The 17,029-nt window shown below is 47.4% G+C and overlaps 1 protein-coding gene across 7 annotated transcripts in view; it reads left to right on the top strand.

The window, feature by feature from the left end:
* Nucleotides 1–17,029, top strand: part of FRMD4A (FERM domain containing 4A) — a 554,591-nt gene that overhangs the window by 403,102 nt on the left and 134,460 nt on the right. The gene's annotated exons all lie outside the window — the stretch shown is intronic.

The raw sequence follows: 17,029 nt of genomic DNA, 5'->3' as shown, positions 1-17,029 counted from the left end.
TCCCACACAGGATGTGGTGCTCTAAGTAGCCCCTTAATTTGCTTCGTGCTTAAGGCCTGTGAATAAACGCAGTGTGAAAATGCACCAGTAACAAGAAGCAGCTTCTCCTTCTATCCCAAACCCTCAGCAACGCTGGGGAAACTGAGCTACTTCAAGAGGTATTTGCAGTGGAGTTGCTCCAGCAGCAAGTTCCAAGAAGAGAGGCGGGAAGTAAGTGGGTCGGAGAGGAAAAGAGAGGAATTTGAAGGGGAAGAAAAGAGGGAAGGGGGAAAGTTAGGGATCTGTGTCTTGTATTGCGGAGCAGTGTCTTGCATGGAGGAAAGGATTTTGCACTTCAGGACCGTTATCCCACCTCTGACTGCCCGGGGAATTGAGCAAAGCACACTGGCTTTGCTCTTGTACTTTATGCGTTACCTGAACCCCTTGCTGGAAACACAAAACTAAGGTGACGTTGGAAAGCGAGCTCTGACGTGGGAGTCAAGCAGTGCTGAGTCTTACTCTTGGCTCCGACACTGATTCAAGGCACAGATTTGAGCCTCAGTTTCTCTAGCTAAAATAATACTCACCTCCTTGTCAGTGTTACTGTAAAGAAGAATTAGTTAATGCCCATAAAGATTTTTGAAGATGTTAAATATTCAGTATTAGCATAACTCCACAACTCAGTTACCTGGGGTTTATTTTAAGATGCCTTGTGTGGCAGAGCTCTGACCTTGCTCCCGTGCGTCCTGCGATTCTAGGTGGTTTATGGTAGCCTCAGTGGCTCACTGTGATCCTCCATGTAGCCCTTCTCCCTCTAGGGCCAGGGTTACAGTCTACTGAGCCCTTTTCATCATAGGCCTGCAAGAAGGTTGGTGAGAGAACTCCCACAGTCTCTGTTCAGCCTCCTGTCCTGACAGGGGCCTGACTTCCCCTCCCAGGAGATGTTCCTGTAGTGGTGGGTTGGGGGAACCCGGGCCCGCCCTCTACTCTGGGTTCCGGCCCAGGGACCCTAATGGTAGCAGTTGTTGGCAGCCAACCTTTCACTGCCAGAGTTGCTACATTTCCCTGGGCCACTTCCCCACAGCTCTCCTGCTTCTCCCTTCTTCACCCTTACCTTAGGGCTCCTTTAACAATGGTCTGAGTGTGTCTTCAGTAATCAGCCCTTCAGCCACACTTCCTCACCTCTGGCTCCCTGGCTCTTCCCTGTCTGACTGGAGTGAGCCCTTTTTATAGTATCAGCAGGGCCTTAATTAGAGTCAGGTGGTCACATTAACTGAATGGCCTCACCTGACTCTTTTCAGGTTAATTAGAGTCAGGTGTTCTCATTAGCCTGGAGCAGCCCCTGCTCTGGTCAGTCAAGGAACAGAAAATTGTTAATCCAGTGGCCAGTATATCTGCCTTCTGCTATTCTGCTGTACCCAACTGGCCTGGGTCTATCACACTTGTCAGTGTGGTATATCCAATCCTTTCTCCAAAGTTTGTTCTTCTAAATATCGGGCATTTTGTCTCTCTATTTTTCCTGGCCTTAATAAATCTTAATGGTTACACACATCCTGCAGTTGCTGATTTTTCAAGAAAGAAGTCAATTACACACACACACACACCCTCTATTTTTGAGGAGATTGCTGGAGGCAAATTGTTTAATTTTTCTATGTAAATTGGGGCCAGAGGTTTCAGAGTCAAACACTGACTCGCTGAAAGAGGCGCTGCCTGTACTAGTGTGAATAATACCCCCATCATTTGTCCACAACAGTGACATAGTTCGACTGTTCCATGATTAAAAAAAAAGACCTTCCCTCTGCAGACATCTTGCATTTTGATGAATATTTTTTCACACAAATACATCTCAGCCTGTTTTGATGATGCACACTCCGTAGGTTAACACATTAATATGGAATTAACGAATGGCAAATCTAGCCCATAAGGGGAATTTCAAAGCTCCAGACCCTAAGGCCTCAAATCTTCAGCATAAGTGGATTTGTACAGTGTTGTTACATTGCATTGAGATGCAAAGATAGCTGAAAGGACTGTGATTTAGTATTTACAAAACATTTGTCCTGATCAACTTTTTTTTTTTTTTTTTTTAAATTCTAAGTGCACAAAGTGGGTTACACAATTGGGTGCCTCTGCCGTTCGTAGAACCAATATGACAAGGAAAGAACAGTGAATAACTGACAGCTAAATGGCCCCTCGATGAAGGATTTCTGTATTTCATGCACAAAGGCTATGGAAGCAAGAATAATTATAGTACATAAGCAATCGGAGTGTAATGTACTGACTAACGCATGTGGGTATATGTGTGCACTGCTGACTTTTAGTAGATAAAAGCCCTTTCTCTGAATAATGTGTTCCTTTAGCCTGTATGCTGGGAGCACAAAGGTCCTGTGTTCTGTTTCCATTTCTCTCTATCTAGGCATTTTTAATGCACTCATCACCACGCTACATGGACATAGCGTTTATGGTTTTGATGATCATTATGCCTGTAATGCCATATAAAAAGCCACACCATTTTTACAGTAAACAGGTGCAGCTCCACTTCATTAGAGAAATGGGGAGGGAGAGAGTGGAACTTCCATTTTCTCATATCCTTCTGTTCTGTAACACTCTCCAAGATCTAGCGGAGCAGGGAGCCTTCCTCCAGCCAAGGAGCCCTGTAAGTTGTGAGCTCATGAGCCTGTTAGTGATGCTTTGGATACATTATGTATTTTGTGTTAATGCAAATTGCTTCCTCTCTTCTGCCTCAGCTCCCTAGTATATGAAGGATCAATTGCACAGCACTCCCAGACTGTAAATTTCTTGCATCTCAGGTGAACAACTGGAGAGGTGTTTTACAAGCAGTGACCCCCCTAATACTTGGGAAGTTGAACCCACTCATAGAATCAGATGAGTTCAAACAGGCTGACAGGTTAACTCTGAAGTCCTTCCAGCAGCGGCTAAACCTGTTTAGGGAATCAAAGGGTGATAGAGGGTCCATGCAGTGGTCGCTAAGTCCATAATGGATGGGTGAGTCTGACTCTGTGATATCTGAGCCCTTGCTTTTGGGGAAATATGCACTCATGATGGGGGCTTTCATTTAGGACAATCTAAAATCAGTCTCCACAATGATGGTTACCAGGATTTTGGAGCCTGCTGTTTTTTGGTCCATTTGATCCATCCATTTGATGTTTTGTGTCTCTTTTGATCATTCTATCAGCGTTTGAAGTTTGTTTAGAGACAGGCACATCCATCGTCACATGGATCTGCTCAGACCCCAGCTTTTGGGAAATTTTAGTCCAGACTCAGATGCAAACTTTGCGCCTGATTCTCCACCCACATTCCAATGGAATAACACCAGCATAAAACTGAGGTAACAAAGTGGAGAATCCAGCCGCTTCTCTGTCATGGGACAAAACGCAAATCAGATCCAAACCCCTTTTGTGAAGTCTGGGGAAAGTTCAGATCCTGATCTAAACTGTTTGACTCAGGCCCATCTCTGATTTTTCCATACATACTTTTTACTTACAGAAGGGGGCACTGTATCCTGGAAAGCAGTAGTTTTGCAAAGGATCTAGGGGTCTCATAGTGGACAAACAACACAACATGAGCTTCTAGTGTGATGCTGTGGTAAAAAGGGCTAATATGATCTTGGGTGTATAAACAGGAGTAAGAGGAGGGAGGTGATTTTACCTCTATATATGGCATTGATGAGACCACTATTGGAATGCTATATATGCTTCTGGAGTCCACATTTTATAAAGACTGTTGAAAAACGAGAGAACCACAAACATTATTCAGGGACTGGAGAAATTACCCTGAGAAATGTAAAGAGCTTAATCTGTTTCATTTATCAGAAAGAAGATTGAGAAATGATTTGATTATAGAGTGTAATTGCCAGTGGAAAAGTGATGAGTTTGCCATATCTTGACGTCTTCAAGTCAAGTGTGGATGCCTATCTAGAAGATATGCTTTAGTCAAACACAAGTTATTGGGCTCAATCCAGGGATAACTGGGTGAAACTGAATGGCTTGTGATATACGGGAGGCCAGGGTAGAAGATCTAGTAGTTCCTTCTGGCCTTAAACTCTATGAATCTGGTTTACTGAGTCAGATTCTGAGCTCTCCCTCATGTAAATCTGGAGTGACCCTATTGAAGTCAATAGGCCAGATCCCTGGTCCTAGCTAAAGTTCCTTTGCAATGTTCCCATGGCACAAAGGATCCTTTAAACCAGCCTTCACATGGCTGGCTATTCACCACCTTCACACACCCTGAGGCAGGGAGAGGGCAGCGAGGAGATATGTCAGGAGTGGAAGTGGTCAGAGCCAGAGCGTGATGTATTCTAGCTAAATGGCCCCTAAAGGACACTGTAGCTACAAATATCAGAGGGGTAGCCATGTTAGTCTGGATTTGTAAAAAGCGACAAAGAGTCCTATGGCACCTTATAGACTAACAGACGTTTTGGAGCATGAGCTTTCATGGGAGAATACTCACTTCGTCAGATGCATGTAGTGGAAATTTCCAGAGGCAGGTATAAATATGCAGGCAAGAATCAGTCTAGAGATAATGAGGTTAATTCAATCAGGGAGGATGAGGCCCTCTTCTAGCAGTTGAGGTGTGAACACCAAGGGAGGAGAAACTGCTTTTGTAGTTGGCTAGCCATTCACAGTCATTGTTTAATCCTGAGCTGACGGTGTCAAATTTACAAATGAACTGAAGCTCAGCAGTTTCTCTTTGACTGTCAGTTATGGTCCTGAAGTTTTTTTGCTGCAGGATGGCTACCTTTAAATCTGCTATTGTGTGTCCAGGGAGGTTGAAGTGTTCTCCTACAGGTTTTTGTATATTGCCATTCCTAATATCTGACTTGTGTCCATTTATCCTTTTACGTAGGGACTGTCCGGTTTGGCCAATGTACATAGCAGAGGGGCATTGTTGTCACATGATGGTGTATATTACATTGGTGGACGTGCAGGTGAATGAACCAGTGATGTTGTGGCTGATCGGGTTAGGTCCTGTGATGGTTTCACTGGTGTAGATATGTGGGCAGAGTTGGCATCGAGGTTTGTTGCATGGATTGGTTCCTGAGTTAGAGTTACTGTGGTGCGGTGTGTGGTTGCTAGTGAGAATATGCTTACGGTTGGCGGGTTGTCTGTGGGCGAGGACTGGCCTGCCACCCAAGGCCTGTGAAAGAGAGGGATCGTTGTCCAGGATGGGATGTAGATCACTGATGACGCGTTGGAGAGGTTTTAGCTGAGGACTGTAGGTGATGGCCAGTGGAGTTCTGTTGGTTTCTTTCTTGGGCTTGTCTTGCAGCAGGAGACTTCTGGGTACACTTCTGGCTCTGTTGATTTGTTTCCTTATTTCCTCATGCAGGTGTCGTAGTTTTGTAGCTACAGTAAGTTAGAATAGCCCTTTGGCTGTTCTAAATTGCAATGAAATCCTGTTTGCTAGGTGGCTTAGAGGATTCATCCCAATGGCTTTACTCTGAAATTACACCTGTGTAATTGAGATCAGATCTAATTACACTGAACATAGCAGCAAAGAATCCTGTGGCACCTTATAGACTAACAGACGTTTTGGAGCATAGAATAAGACAGGAGATCTACATTACTCACTTCACCTCTCTACAAAGGAAAAAGGACTGTAAGCTGTCTAAACTCCTACCTGCCACATGGGGCCACAACCGTGGTACCCCTAACCCACCCAGCAATATTGTCAGTCTATCCAACTACACACTCAGCCAAATGCTCCAAAACAACTGTTAGTCTATAAGGTGCCACAGGATTCTTTGCTGCTTTTACAGATCCAGACTAACACGGCTACCCCTCTGATACTTGACTGAACATAGCAAAGCTCTAATATTAGGATGCCCACCTAACCACCAAATCTTTCTGACCACCTTGCAAAACCAGACCAGTGGTGCCAGGAGTAAATCATTTGTCTTAGCTGTCAGGCTGCTTGCAGTGGCTGAAGACCATGAGTACCAACCTCAGGGCAGATGGTTAAGAACCAGGGCACAAACCCCAAATAGGCTGTGAGTTCTATAGTTGGATTTCACCAATCAAGTGTAAAGTCCTCAGGTACTTTAACAGCCTAAACATGACAGACAGTCCCTGTGGGTACTCCAATCTGTTTCACCATCCAGGTGAGCATGCCTTTGTAATAGATGGTCCCTTAGACCAGTGTTTCTCAATGACTGGTCTGTGGTCCCTGAGATCTCCCTAACACAATTTAGGAAGGCAGCAAGCCGGTCCCCAGTATCAAAAAGGTTGAGAAACATTGCCTTGGCCCACCAACCACAGCAATATTCATGTTACTCCTACTCCAGGACCAGTCTCTTACCCCAGGTCAAGTGCACCTTAGACCTCACACCAAAAACAATGCTTGTAGCCAATCCTATATTAAATTATAGGTAGATTTGTTCAAAAGGAAACGAGTTATTTACAAGGCTAAAGCAGGTAGACATATGTAGACAACTGAGTTACAGTCTCAAGTTTCAACAGGTAATAGAAGCATCTATAGTAAGCAAGCTCTATACATCCTTTAGGGCTAACCCAGGCTAAGCAGCTGGAGTTCTCTTGCTTATGCTTAGACAGCCTTGCCCTCTAGAGTCCAAACAGCCTAGAGAAACAGTTCCTTCTTGTTAATGGTTATTATTCCCTTTCCACCCACTCTCCCAGCTCCCATGTGCTCTGAGCTGTGAACTCAGCTAATGGGAGTAATTCACTGGTGTGTCTCCTCCTCACAGGGTGGAGGCCACGTAGAGCAGAACAACAAAATGTATTGTTCTCTTTAATGTTCCACAATAGTCTGTCTGGTGTCCATGGGCCTTTCATGTTGGCCAGACGTTAACACTAGTTAATGTCTCTCTCCTGTCTGGTGATTTACACAGTCAGAGAGTCTTACAATACAAATGCTTAAATATTACCTGAGAATATGGGATACAGATGCTATAAAAGAGATTAATACAGGGAACAACTCCCAAGCATTCAATAAAGTCTAAACACTAAACACATTCTTTTAATCCTAATGTTTGCTTTAACAAGACTAAAACAGAGATGAGCCAGACCGATACCAGCAATGTAGTTAGGTGTATATATATATATATATATATATATATATATATTTATCTTATAGAACTGGAAGGGACCCAGAAAGGTCATTGAGTCCAGCCTGGCCTTCACTAGCAGGACCAAGTACTAATTTTTGCCCCAGATCCCTAAGTGGCCCCCTCAAGGATTGAACTCACAACCCTGGGTTGTCAGTGTCCAGCTGAGATGTGGGGACCTTGGCATGAACAGGCACCTGGTCTGCCAGTGTCATCCCCTATGGGTTGCCAACTGTCTAATCACACAAACCCAAACACCCTTGCCCTGCCCCTGCCCTGAGGCCCTGCCTCTGCCCCACCCCTTCTCTGAGGCCCTGCCCTCTCCATCCCCCCTCCCTCCCTTGCTCGCTCTCCCCCATCCTCACTCACTTTCACAGGGCAGGGGCTTGGGTTGCAGGAGGAGGTGCAGGTTGCAAGCTATGGGAGGGAGTTTGGTGCTGGAGGGGGCTCTGGGCTGGGGTAGGGGGTTGGGGTACAGGAGGGGATGCGGGGTGCAGGCTCTGGTCGGGAGGCGCTTACTTCGGGTGGCTCCCAGTTGGCAGTGCAGTGGGGCTAAGGAAGCCTTCCTGCCTACCATGGCCTCATGTCACTCCCAGAAGCGGCTGCCATGTCCGGCCCCTAGAGGGGAGGTGTCATAGTATAATTCCCAATTCTGAACCTTAGCGTCCAAAATATGGGTACTAGCATGAATTCCCCTAAGCTTAATTACCAGCTTAGATTTGATAAGCTGCCACCAATCAGGAATTCCAGTGCCTGATACACTCTGGTCCCCCCAAAACCTTCCCAGGGGACCCCCAAGACCCAGACCCCCTGGATCTTAACACAAGGAAAGTAAACCCCTTTCCTCACCGTTGCCTTTCCTAGGATTTCCCTCCCTGGGTTACCCTGGAAGATTACTGTGATTCAAACTCCTTGAATCTTAAAACAGGGAGGAATGTCCCTTCCCCCCTCTTTCTCCCTCACCCAGAGGCAAAACAGATTCAAGCTCCGTGAATCTAAAACAAAGGGATTCCCCCTTCTCCCCTCCCTCCCTGTTAAGTACAGACTCAATTCCCTTGAGCCTCAACAAGAGGGAAAAATCAGACAGGTCTTAAAAGCAAAACTTTTAATAAAAAGAAAGAAAAAAAGGTAAAAGTTTATCTCTGCAATTTAGATGGTAAAAAGTTAAAGGGTCTGTCAGCTTATAGAAACTAGAAAGAAGCCTCCCCCGCAGCAAGATACAATTTAAAATACTTCCAGCAAACTACTACACATTTGCAAATACAGAAACAATCAAAAGACTATAACTGCCTTTCTTACTAAATTACTCACTATTCTGAATATATAAGGCCACATCCAGACTAGGGTATTAAAATCGATTTTAGATACGCAACTTCAGCTACGTGAATAACGTAGCTGAAGTCGAATTTCTAAAATCGAGGTACTCACCCGTCCAGACAGCGCAGCATCGATGTCCGCGGCTCTCCGTGTCAGTTCTGGAACTCCGTTCGGGTTGATGGAGTTCCGGAATCGATGTAAGCGCGCTCGGGGATCGATACATCGCGTCCAGACTAGACGCGATATATCGATCCCCGAGCAATCGATTTTAACCCGCCGATGCCGCGGGTTAGTCTGGACGTGGGCTAAGAGACTGTAGCAGGGAGATTGGCAAGAAACCTGGTTGCACGTCCAGTCCCTTCCAGGACCCAGAGAGAACAAAGCAAAACCCAAAAAACACAAACAAAGGCTTCCCTCCACCGAGATTTGAAAGTATCTTGTCTCCTGATTGGTCCCCTGGTCAGGTGTTTGGTTTCCTGTTTGTTAACCCTTTACAGGTAAAAGAGACATTAACTCTTAACTATCTGTTTATGACAGGAGGGCAGGGAGCTCCACGTGTTGCCTTCACCCGCAAGCACCGCGCCCACAAGCACCACCCTTGCAGCTCCCATTGGCCACAGTTCCCAGCCAATGGGAGTGGCAGAATCAGGCTCGGGGCATAGGCAGCACACAGAGACCCCTGTCCCCCGCAGGGGCCACAAGGATGTGCCGGCTGCTTCCAGGAGTGGCGTGGGGCCAGGGCAGGCAGGGAGTCTGCCTTAGCCCCGTTGTGTCACCGGAGTTTTAGCACCTAAAATCTCCCAGTTTGGCTTCAGTAGCCTCCAAGACATAGGGCCTGATTCTGGGAGACTCCCAGAGAAACTGGGGAGGGTTGGCAACCCTAGTCACACCACCCTTTCCCCAATTTCCAAAGCTAAGATAAAACCTCAAGGCCTTGATTTTAACCCAGGCCTCCTTCTGGCCTGCAGAAATGCAGGCTCAGTTAACTGAGTCTCCAGTTGTACCCACTGAGATGCTAAACTATTGGATTTATAGGTATAAAGTGAATGAGACTGAGCAGGTAATGATACTGCTCCCTCGCTGTTGGGTGAGATTTCTCAAGGTCAGGAGCGAGGCATGTTGCTGGGGTAGGGGAAGTCTGCACTGCTCCATCCCGAACAATATCTGTTCTGAGGACAGAGCACTTTGGTCTCTAGGCCTGTTGAGCTGCTGCTACCTCTTATCAGCACCACACTCACTCTTATACACGTGTTACCACTAGAACTGGCTGAAGTTTTATCAGGCAAACCGCGTTTTTTCCATCCAAAAGTGGCCTATTAACAAACTCGGAAACTTTCATGAGGAATGTTCCCCCACCCAACACTGTCCACATTTCCCATGAAATTAGAAGCTGTAGCTTCTTGTTTTGTTTTTCCCATTGATCAAATATTTATCCTCTCCCCCCCACACACACACACCTGGCAAAATGTAAACATTTAAACATGTAAAATGTTTCCCCTTTGAAACGTATAGAGCAAAAATGACTTCAGCCTTTGCAGTCCCCTCTCCTTCTTTTAACTGACCTTAAGTTCCCAGGGGTTGAAGTTAGGGTGAGCAGAGAGGAGCACAGATTCCCTTCATCTAGATGGCATATCCCTCCTCTTCCTGTCCTGGGGGAAGGAGTGTGTTCCCACACCCCACTCCTCCTCAGTGTGTGCGGGAAGAGCTGCTCTTCCTCTTTCAATTTGCTTTTACTATTTGTCATGTTCCTCAGCAGCCATTGTTACATCAGTGAGTTGCCTGCAAGTCCAATTAAAAGGAGACACCTGTATAATATTATCAATCCACAGATAAGGGCTGTGCACAGAGGAATGAACCTCACAGGCCGGTGTTAATTTGTCACTTTTGAATGCTCCTTAAAATGGACCTAAGAAAATGTAGATATCATTTGCCATGCACTAAAGATCTATTCATGCAATTCTCCGGGGTTGTCACTAGCATATGTCAGCTTCAGCCACTGCATCAGGGTTATTATGATGGGTTCTCTCTCAGCCAAATTTGCATTCTTTTCATGTGCTGCAAAGGAAAGTGGTGTAGCCAAGCCAGCTCTGTGAATAGAGCCAAGACTGCACTGGTAGTTCTGTGATCAAATATACATTGTTTTCACCAGCCCTTCAAAGCAAACAGAGGCCTTTCAGAGGTTGGTACAGGACATTTCAAATTATGGAGCAATTGCCTCCTATTTTTAATTTGAAACGGCCTCCTGTGTAATCATGGGGCCAAATCCTTACGTCCCTGTTCAATTTTTACTCAGCCCTCAGGATCTGGCCCAATGGGAATGTTGTCTGAGCAAAGACTTTAGGATTTGGCACATAGACATCGAGAGACTTGCTTTTCCGAAATGCTGAGCACCCATAACTCCAGCTGAGCATACAAGCTCTCCAGTTGCTCAGCACTGCTACCAGGGCCAGCGCTTCCATTGAGGCAAACTAGGCAATCGCCTAGGGTGCCAGGATTTTCGGGGGGCGGCATTTTGCCAGGGAGGGTGGCAGGCAGCTCCAGTAGACCTGCCGCAGTCGTGCCTGCGGAAGGTCCGTTGGTCCGCGGCTCTGGTGGAGCTGCCGCAGGCACGGCTGCAGACGGTCCGCTGGTCCCGCGCAGCTCCGGTGGACCTCCCGCAGGCATGGCTGTGGCAGCTCCACCGGAGCCGCGGACCAACGGACCCTCCACAGAAATGGCTCCAGCAGCTCCACCGGAGCCGCGGGAGCGGCGCGCTGGGCGGCGAAATGGCCGTGCGCCTAGGGCGTGAAAAACTCTAGCGCCGGTCCTGACTGCTACTAATCAGTGCAAGGAGCTGACAAAGGCCTGTTGGATCATCCAGTCCCCCACCCCTGCCAAGCTACTGCTTAGTACTGTCTTCTGATTCACAATGGCACATTCACCCTTGTAGGCCATCCGCTCTCTGCCTTCTTTCAGTAGTTGGCTCCCAGCAGCAGTTTCACAGGACCCACGCTGCACAGGGAGCTGATTGCTTCTAGGCAGCAGAAATCCAGCCCCAGCCCTGTGTTGATTTTTGTGCCTCGCTGTTGAGGCAGAAAAGCCGAGCTGCTGCTGTGCATTGAACGCCGTGTCAGATAAATACCCCTCTGACATTGCCCAGAGCGTGCTGCAGGGTGTTTGGGTTGCTGGTTTTGCAGCCTCTAACGAATACCCATCTGTTCACCTTCCTTCCCAAGGGGGCAGCAGGAAAGCCTCAATTGTTCAGAGCTGCCAGATCTGGTTTCAATATCCAGACCATTAACCCATCAAAAATCACCTGAATGGCCCATTCAGACAGTGATGTCAATCCATTCCTAATGAGCCCATCACCACTGTATCTATGCACCAAAGCTTTGCTTCTTGTATCATTCAGAGGTGCCGCTGCCTTGACTGTCACAGGCACCGAGGGCCCTGCCTGCCATGCAGTCCTGGCAGTTCTGCTGTGCAATGAGACCACGCAGGAATTGAGGAGGCCAGGCAGGAATCCAGCTCTTGAAGGGCTCTCCTCCACATGCTGCCATGCAGCAGGGGTGTGGGGACAGGGCATGTGCCAGCTGAGGAAGGGGCTCCACAACACCAGCACATGGTCCCCCAACCTTTCCTCCCAAATAATTGGAGACCAGTTGCCATTGTGGGCTCCAGCTATCTGGGAGTCCCATCCCTAAGGCTGCAGCTTGGAGAAAGGATTCCTTCTCCCCTCTCTTTTCTTCCAGCTCATGCTGTGCAGTAGGACCAGGATCTGGGCCGCGGTGATTTCTGTGCCAGAAAACAAAGAAGTTCCACTGCATTATTGTTTCTTAGTTTGCAGTTTTGCAGAGGCGGCCTTTGACGTAGGCTAAATAAGCAGCCAACCAGGGCGCCCTGGGGAAGGAAATACTGGAAGAAAGCACTGGTACCACATCCCTCGCCAACACACTGACCTTCAGCCCTCGCTGCTCCAGCTGCCCAGTTTCTGGTCACCTGCCTTGTCCCAGGTTTGGCCCAGCCACCTGCTGCAGCTGTGTGTTGGATATTTCCCATAATCCTTTACTGCCCTTAGAAATGTTGCCACAGCCAGCACAAAGGATTCTGGGGGCTGCTGCTATCAACTGAACAGAAATGGAGACAGCTGAGGACAGGGCAGAGTGTGGGTTGCAGAGTAGGCTGGATGGGAAGGAAACAAAGACCGGATGATGCAGAGGGGTGCCAGATACTGGCCTCATAGGGCACTAATGCACAGACTTGAGGATACATTTTGGTCATGTTTACATGGTTGTAAATCAGAAGTAACTCCAGTATTCCCCGTTTACACCTATGGGACTGATATCAGGATCCAGCCTGCAGACCTTATCTGGACGATATATTTTAATGCAGAGAAGTCCTAATGTCCCAATAATACCCAGTCGCACCACAGACCCCTCTGCTTCATTGGGCTAGCCTGCTTTTCTTCAGTGTGTCTACAGCAGAGGTTTTATTAATGCAAAACAAGCATCCTCTGGAAGGTTAAGTCCAGAAATTAATAATGAATTAAAATGTGCCGCGGACATGGCTAATGAACTCTTTGTCTATGTAGCTCACACGAAAGGAGGTCATGACTCATCCGTTCTCATCCTGAACTGCAATCGGCTTAACTGTTAACTTTCAGCACTCAGGTCTTGTCTTGAGATGGGGATCCAGGCTGCGACTTCAGTTGTCTCTGCCAGAATTTTCCTGCCCTGGGTCCCAGCCAGGTGGGCCGTCCCCTTAGTATGAGTGAGTTCCTGCCACCGAGAATCAGCGTCACTGACACCCAACCCTTCCAGGGCTCTCTGTGCAGGGAAGGAAGGGGCTCATTCCATAGCACTAAAAAGGCCAATAACCTTGCGCAGCTGTGAAAAGGCTTAGGATGACTGAGGAAAGTAATTTTGGAGAGGACTAGCAGGGCTTAACGTCAGTCTTAAGCTGCTGCCGGGATGCTGAGCCATTAACTAACCTGGCTTGGAGCCATGGCCATCTCTGCATCTATTGTTCTTTTCCCTTATCTGCCAAGACAAGGGTTAGCCCATCTTATCTGATACAGCAGATTTTTAAAGAGGCCCACCCAATAGCAGGAGTGCTGGAAGTAGAGCGTCCCCTCTCTCCACCCCTCTACTTCCCCCCTCTCCACCCCTCTACTTCCCCTCCCCCCTGCCTTGCCCCTCTTGCCCCACTACAGCAAGGGGCCAGGAAGGACCTTTTCGTTTTGTCAAGGGTGTTGTGTCAGAAGAATGCAGAACGTGCAACCTTGGAGCAAGCGAGGGAGGCATGCCTCACTGGACGACATCATGTATTGTATCAGTCGGCTGCTTCCACTCTGCGGAAATAATGAGCAAACACTTTGCATGTACTCAGATTAGCGGAGCTCCCCGAGGATGACGGGTGAATGGTAGTAGCGCTAGCGACTGTGGCCTGCTGCCACGCAGTTCAGGAGGCGCTTGATGCCCTGCAGGATCAAGACCAGGTGTGTCTATATCAGATCATTTATTTAGCACGCCTTTTATTTTCTTTGCCCAGTGAAACACCAAAGCTGACCTCCCCTCTACTCCCCACCTTAGGGTGTAGAGCGGTGGCATGTCACCACATCTCAAACTTGCTTCCACCCTGGCAGGGAGCATGGCCGCTGAGGCTGACGTCTGGCTTCTCTGCTCGGCAGCATAATTGCTCTCGTATCAAATATCTCTGTGGTAGCAGAGCGGCAAGTGCCAGGCAGGGCCAGGGGCAGAACTCAGGGCCGCAATCTATGCCATTGTGGGGAGCCTGCTTCACCTGGCCTCCATCAGTGGCTGTAGCTGCACAGACAGTGCTGTCATCACGCACGTGCTTTGTCAAGTTGTCACTGAATCGTAGGAAAACAGAAAAGCCTTTCTCCTCTTTCACCGCCAGCCAGCTAGCTGCATATGACTCTGAGGACTGCTGCGTGTGCCCCTGTGCAGGGAGGGGGATGGAAAAGGACCAAGGGAGGTTCCATTTAGTTGAGGCAGACATGGGGGGAGGGGCTGTCAGCATTCAAACCATGGTATCTGAGCATCAGACAATAATTAATGGATTTTATCCTCACAGCACCCCTCTGAAGTAGGAAAATATCACCCCCATTTTACAGAGGGGGAGCAGGGAGACAAAGCGACTTGGCCAAGATAAGGCATAAGAAGTTCTGAGTCGGGAATTGAAGTCAGGTCCCTGGAGACCCATCCCACTTCCTTATCAACTAGGCCATCCGTCCTGTCCGGTAATTCAGGCCCTGTCCATATGTGGGGAACAAACTGTTTTAGCTGCAACCACGTCTGAACATGGCTGTTGCTATTTCATTATTTCTGTTGTGGTATGACCTAAAAACCACAGGCAAAGACCAGGACCCCACTGTGCTAGTCGCTGTACAGATGAGTAATCCCTACTCTAGGTGCCAGGATGTAACAGGTGGACAAAACTGATGAACTGTTGTAGGATGAGGTTACAATTAGATAAACAAACCAGCAGATGTCTTAGGCTGTCACTTGCCTCACCAATGCCAGTGAGCTATGGGCTTCATGGCAAAGGTAAGTGTTTTGGAAGATAAGATAACAGCTCAATGAATGCAGCAATAACTGGACTCTGTTTAGTGTGGGCTGCGGGAGAGTATGGGAGAGGTTCTTATGGATAAGGCATAGGGCTAGGCACTAGGACACCAAGGTTCTCCCAGCTCAGCCACATATTTCCTATACAACCATGATCAAATCACTCAATCTCTCCAGGCTAGATTCATCCCTGGTGTAACTCTGTTGACTCGAACATTTAGCTGACGTGAAGTGTGTTAACCAAGCCTGCCAGTTGCTGTACTGTATCTGGGTCCCCCAAAACAGTAGGGTTTGTAGTGTAGACAGGGCCACAATCCGTATCAACAGTGGTCAAGGAAACTGTGCTAGTAGCCACTGGTCATAACCATGTTTTAATGCTTCTGTCACTAACACAACTTTGCTCCCCCAGGCCTTGTCTACAGTAGTCTTTTTCACCCACATTTCCCACCATTGCTACCATTGGCATAGCTCCACCAGTGCTATCAACAGTAGGGGCTCTAGTCTAGGTAAGACCACAGTGACATGGTGGTAAACACTAGTAGCTTCCAGTGCCTTGTCTACACTAGAGCTCCTGCCACCACTAGCACTGCTATGGTAGGAAATTTTAGGAGGAAAGGACTAATATTAGACATTGCCAAGGAGAATAAGGCATACAATGCAAAAGGGTCTCCTCACATTGCTTTGGGAGTGCTATGTACACCTCCTGTGGTGAACCTCAGTGGTAAATTTGGGTTTGATGCTCCTGTGAAGGATAGTTGGCAAGCATGCCTTTGTTTCCACTCTTTTCTCCCAAGACCCTAAACCCGATGACACAATCTCACCCATAAACAATGAGAGGACCTAACAAGCAACTGTGTCACCACAGGTGATGTACTTCTTATTTGATCCCTCACATCCGATCTCCTGATGCTACATTTTTTATTAATGTTATAAGCCTAGATAATGTGACAGTGTCAGAAATGTGCTTTTAAAGGTTACTCAGTAAAAAAGCTCTGGAAACTATGATTATCAGAGCTGGATAAGAAAGCTGGGCATGGTGAGTCTGAAGTAAGGACAACCAATTGAAGGCATGTTATCTGTCTACAAATCAAAGAAGGGAAGGTGTAAAGACGACAGGGACCAACTATTTTCATTAGTCCACAAGGAGAAAATCTTATGTAAAAGAGCTGCTGCAATTAGAAGACTTTGCTTAAATACTGGGGTGGAGCAATCCCATAGGGAAGCTATGGAATTGATTTTCTGGTTTGACTTCACACCTATAGACCAGGATAGTTTGGCAGCAGTGATAGATACATCATCCCTACAGTGCAGCTGGATATAGTCAGAGACCCAGCAAGAGATCCTATCCACCCTCTGTAAATGTCCACTGAGAGTTCCTAAGCTCTGCTAGCCCCAGCGTAGTAATCATGAGCAGAGGTTGGTAGCAGAGTAGTGCCCACTGAAAACTGGACGTGAGTCATCTGACTTCAGGTTTTGCTACTGACACTCAACCAGAGTCACTCAAAGGTTAGCAAAAGGGGCCCACTTTTATGTGAACAGAGAACCTTAGTCTTCAAACGCGCCATTGCAGCACTGCATTTGTTTATTGTGTCTCCTTCTCATATACTTAACTTGTCATCTCTTTGGGAGACTTTTTTGTTGTGCGTGTGTACGTTACTTAGTACAATGGGGCTCTGATCCCTGCTTGAGGCCTCTAGTCACTACTGCAACACAAATAATAATTAATTTGTTTTTCTGTAAATGACTACTTGATTTTGACTTCCAGTGCTACAGAGGCATGGTCTGGTGAGTGCTGACCAGCCTCAACTCCCACTGACTCTCAGTCACTTCACAAGGTCAGCAGAAGTTGAGGGTGCTCAGAATCTTTTGGGAAGTGAATTATCTCATAGAACCAGGCCCTTTGAAGAAGGATTTTCATTACTGGTTCCAGATATGAGGCTTTTGTGTCATGGCCACCATTTTGGTTGACACACTGAGGATTGAACCAGGAGCTTCCAGAGCTAAAAGCCTGAACTGCTACAGCTAAAGAGCCAATGCTCCCTAGGTATCCCTAGAACGGACTCCTATTCAGGCACAGAGGAAGACC

This window comes from Gopherus flavomarginatus, chromosome 1 (genome assembly GCF_025201925.1).
Source record: "Gopherus flavomarginatus isolate rGopFla2 chromosome 1, rGopFla2.mat.asm, whole genome shotgun sequence".
Classification (NCBI taxonomy): domain Eukaryota; kingdom Metazoa; phylum Chordata; order Testudines; family Testudinidae; genus Gopherus; species Gopherus flavomarginatus.
The sequence above is the reverse complement of the archived record's forward strand: the minus strand, read 5'-3'. Positions and strand labels throughout refer to the sequence as shown.